The sequence below is a fragment of the Nycticebus coucang genome, chromosome 2 (assembly GCF_027406575.1).
Source record: "Nycticebus coucang isolate mNycCou1 chromosome 2, mNycCou1.pri, whole genome shotgun sequence".
Classification (NCBI taxonomy): domain Eukaryota; kingdom Metazoa; phylum Chordata; class Mammalia; order Primates; family Lorisidae; genus Nycticebus; species Nycticebus coucang.
In genome coordinates, this window is record NC_069781.1 from 39,996,737 (window position 1) to 40,002,195 (window position 5,459).

Genomic DNA, 5,459 nt, shown 5'->3' on the forward strand with positions numbered 1-5,459 from the left:
AAAAACTGTATGGAAACAAATTAGGTAACCTGGGTGAAATGGACAAGTTCCTAGAAACACACAGACTACCAGAACTGACACAAAATCTACCAAGACTAAATCACAAAGAAATAGAAAATGTGAATAGACCCCAAACAAGTAACAAGATTAAATCAGCAAGCAAAAGCTTCCAACAGGGAAAAACCCAGGACCAGATGGCTTTACTGCTTTCTATACTTCTGTTCAACATGATACTGGATGTTCTAGCCAGAGGAGGTAGGCAAGAAAAGAAAATGGAAGACAGGAGAGGAAAAAGTAAAATGATCCTGCTTCTATTTGCAGATGACATGATCTTACATGTAGAAAATCCTAAAAAATCTACACACACACACACAAAACCAAAAACCAACTGTTAGAGCTAATAAATGAATTCAGGAAAGTTGTAGGATACAAGATCAACACACAAAAATCAGTTGTATTTCTGTACACTAATAATAATTCAAAAAGCAAATTAAGAAAAGATTCTATTTATAATAGCATCAAAAAGAATAAAATTCTCAGGAATAAAAGTAACCAAGGAAGTGCAAGACAGACACTGAAAGCTACAAAACATTGCTGTTAGAAGTTACAGAAGACCTAAATAAATGAAAAGATATCCCATGTTTATGGGTTGGAAGACTTAATATTGATAAGATGACAAGACCATCCAAAGCAACCTTCTGATTCAATGTAATCCCCATGAAATCTCCACTGGTTTCTTTTGCAAAAATGTAAAAACTCAACCTAAAATACGTATAAAATTTCAAAGAATCTAGAATAGCCAAGACAATCTTGAAAAAGAACACAGTTGAAGTACTCTTCTTAAATTTCGAAACTTATACAAAGCTACAGTAATCAAAACAATGTGGTACTGGCAGACAGACCAGTGGAAAAGACCAATGTTATGGGCCAATAGGCCGATAGATTAATGGAATAGAATTAAGAACCCAGAAATACACCCTCACTTCTACTGTCAATTGAACCCTGACAAGGGTCCCACAACTATTTAAGGAGGGAAAGAACAGCCTCTTCAAGTAAAAGTGCTGGAAAAAACAGATATCCACATGTGAAAGAATGATGTTGGACCTTTACCTTATCTTAATTATATATAAAAAACTAATTCAAAATTGATCAAACACCTAAATATAAGCGCTAAAACTACAAAAGTCCTAGAAGAAAACAAAGGGACAAGTCTTCATGACCTTGGATTTGGTAGTAGTTCTTAAGACCATTTTTTTGCCATCAAAAGCATAGGTAACAACAAAAATAGATTGGCCTTTCTCAAAATTAAAAAAAAAAAATGTGTGTGCCAAAGGACATTATCAAGAAAGTAAAAAGGCAATCCACACAATGGGAGAAAATATTTTCAAATCATACATCTGATAAGGATTTAATATCCAGAATATATAAAGAACTCCTACAACTGAACAGCAAAATTCAAACAACCCAATTAAAAATGGACAAAGGACTTCAATAGACACCTCTCCAAAGAAGGTATACTGATGGCCAATACCAGGTATACTGATGGCCATGTGCATGTGAAAGCACATGAAAAGAAGCTCAATCTATTAGTCATTCTGAAAATGCAAACAAAAACCACAGTGTAAGACCATTTCACACCTACTCAGGAGGGTAATAAAATTATGCATGTGGGGGATGATGTGGAGAAGTCAGAAACCTCAGGCATTGCTAGTGAGAATATAAAATGGTGCTGATGCTGTTGAAAACAGCCTGGCAGTTCCTCAAAAAGTTAAACATACAGGGGTGGTGCCTGTGGCGCAAAGGAGTAGGGCGCCGGCCCCATATGCCGGAGGTGGCAGGTTCAAACCCAGCACTGGCCAAAAACTGCAAAAAATAAGTTAAACATAGAGTCACCATATGACCCAACAAATTCCATACCTAGATACATACCTCAAGTCGTGGAAAGAAGAATTCAGACAAACACTGTACAAGAATATTTATAGTACTGCTATTCAAAACTAGCTAAAAGGTGAAAACAGCCCACGTGTCCGGCAGCAGATGAGTGAACAAACTGTGGCATATATGTCTATGCACACAATGGTGTGACTATTATTCAGCCATGAAAGGGAATGACGTTCTGACATATGCTACAGCATGGTGAACATTGAAAATGTTATGCTAAGTGAAAGAAGCCAGACACAAAAAGACAGATATGGTATGAGTCCACGTCTCTAAAATATCTAGAATAGACAAATTCAGGAAGATGGAAAGTAGATTAGAGTTTACCATGGCAGGGAGACTACGGGAATGGGAGTTACTGTTTAATGGCTCCACAGTTTCTGTTTGGAGTGATGAAAAAAATCTGGGGACTAGACAGTGTTGATGATTGTACAACACTGTAAATTGCATGCTGAAACATGGTGAAAATGGCAAATTTTACATCATATAAAAAAACCCCAATAACTTATATGTCTTTGCCACCTGCCCCTCCCGTGGTTAGCACAGTTCTGGACATCATAATATAAACGCAGTAGATGCTTAAATTGCGGTAGGCCTGAAGCTGGGAGTCCAAGAGCTGATGCGGAAGATGTTTGATGCTTATGCCATCTATGGAAATATTTTATATTGACCATACAAGCGATTGTCAACCTTTTTCCTTCCTAGAGATACCAATGAATCTGGTGCCAAGGCAAGAGAGAAAAAGTTGATATCTTTCTGGGGCTAGGAGTGGCCCTTGCCAATTCAGGGTAAATATCTCCTCCCATGGAACTATTTTACTCTCAAGGAGCTCTGATTGTATTTGGAGTGTTCTTCTCCAACTAGTTCAGGCAATTCAGCCATCTGGGGTTGAAGAAAGAGAGTTAATCTTGTAACTGTGAGTCATCATGGTTTTCAGAGCCAGGTGAGGGGGAATAAGGACAAATTCAAAACAGGTGGATGGGACGCTGCAGCACTTCTGTGACATGGGGGCATGATAGCTCATAGCTGTATACTCGAGGGTTTAAAAACAAATTACTATATTGATACCACTGGCAACAGGCATGAGAATTAGCCCCTAGTCCATAGCAGCTTGGAGTGACGAGAATTTTTCAGTGGACAGCGGCCCTCATTTGGAAGGGCAATCTGGTCTCTGTGTGAGATTCCTCAACTGCTTACTGAACACCACTATATGCTCTGGTCTGTGCTAGCCTGCTCATTTTCTGATGGTCAGTGCACTTCTACCAAGCATTAGGCCAACACAGCCTGAAGGGAGAACTAGCCACATGGTGCCCGTCAGGCAGCAAATGAGTAGATTGAAACCCCGTCAACTGCTTCTTCCAAACAGGTGGTCTCTCTGGGGTCCCAAACAGCAGCCTCCTGAGTGGAGGCTGAGAGGATATGGGGCTGGCTCACAGGCACGGTTTTTCTCGCCTTAGATGGTAGAAATCTGGACCCGAGGTCCAATTCTGACCAGGGGAAAAATTATGTTCCCACTCTTGAGAGCCTTTCTTCAGGGAGCTTGACGGTTCCCACTTGCCCAGGAGCCTGGGATATCTCTGCCCATGGGCAATCCCCTGGAGGTGAGTCACGGGGAAAGAGAAGATAGTTCCATTACAGAAGGGGCCACCCACTGGGGCTTTCTTATCCAGCATAATAGTAAAGTAATTGCCTCCATTTATTCTGGCCTCACATGAACTTGGCACTGTGGGAGGTGCTTCCTATGCTTTATCTTACTTAATCCTCAGCAAGAGGAAGGTAGTATTAATTGTACTTTGCCAAAGAGGAAACTGAGGCTCAGAGAGTGAGGACCTGGTGCGAATTCCCTGCCCTCAGCTGCCTGCTGAGATCTCACTCATGCCTCAAGATGCACCTCTGGCACCCCGGGGTCTCCTCAGATCCTCTCTGTGCCACCATATCTGCCTGTCTCCGGTGGCATGCATATCTTGGAGTCTGTGGCCTCATTTGGTTGAGAGCTCCCAGAAGACAGGAAACCACTCTGACTGGGCTGTCCCACAGAGCCTGGCCAGGCCTTCTGGGAATGTGATTTGGATTGGCCTCCAATCTACAAACTGGGTCAAGATCCTCAGGTCACAATAAGGAGGAAGCATAGAAGGTCAGCAGTGGTGAAAGTAAGTTATAATCCTTACCTATGAGGTTTGGATAATGATCTCCATTAAAAAATAATGAGGAAACAATCTCAGAGAGCTTTGAGTAACGAGGTCAGACTGCTAGCAAGTGGAGGAACTGGATTCAAACCCTGGCTTGACTCCAAAGCCCTTGTTCCTTCCTTGTTCCAAGGACGTTCTCTGTGATTTTAGTCTTTTGATTCCTCCTTTATAATTTTTAACATATCAACAAACTACCTAACAGACCAATCAATATCTTTTTCTTTAAATCAATTCACTTTTACAAAACAAACACTTACTTTAAAAAGAAACTTCGGATGGAAACTCAGTATTGTTTGCCAGCCACAATTAATTACATTAATTAGCAATTACAGCCATGAAGTTCATCCTGGTGCTGCCTCCCCCTTCTTACCTCCGTGGTGGTGCTGTACACACCCTGTGTGCTCACACTGTCCCCAGGAAGCCTTTTGAATCTCTTCTCTGCACCTCTCTTGTTTACTGTTCATTTTGTCACATGAAGCTCAAGTGGGTGAGTGTTGCAGGGACACTGGGGAGGTTCATCATGTCTCTGAGCCTGAGACAGTTTGTGACGTGCCTACAGATATTTGGGGTGGGAGTCAGTGGTCGTGTGTTCCAGGTCCCACTGGGGCTTTTCACTGCTTGAGTTTCATGGGCCAGAACTAGCCATGTGGTGCCTCCTTACTGCCGGGGAGCAGGAAGTACAGACTCCTAAATGCGCAGGAAGGGAAGGAGAACCAGGTAACAGTGAGAATTTAAAACATCTCCTACACATCATCCCTTACATCATTCCTATGGGGGAGGATATTATTTCTTTTCTATAAATGAGGGAACTGAAGCCCACAAAGGTCAGTTGACTCAAGTTGCAAGGATGGAAAGTGGTGGAGCCAGGATCGGAAGCCAGGCAGTCTGACCAGAGTTCATGTTTAATACCCAGTAAGGTTTTTAGCATATAGTTGGCAATCTATCTGTAGTAGATATATGGCTGCTAAAACAAATGATTACATTTAGGATTCACCTGGATAATCCCGGATATTCTCCCTACACGAGGATCCTTAATTCAATCACACCTGCAGAACTCTTTTTGCCATATAAGGTAATATTCATAGTTTCCAGGGATTAGGACGTGGCCATCTTTGGTGCCATTATTCAGTCTACCACACTATCTGTGAGAGCTCTCACTATGTGGATTCCAGTTGTCTTTGGTCTGTCCCCTTCTTTGGGTCCCCATCAATTTCTACCTTACAGGACAGTAACTTGTCCTTTTATTCTGCTGGAATTTGAGCTCCCTGAGGGCAAGGCTTATGGCTGATTCGCTTGCCTCTCTATAGAGTTGGGCACATACAAATCACATAA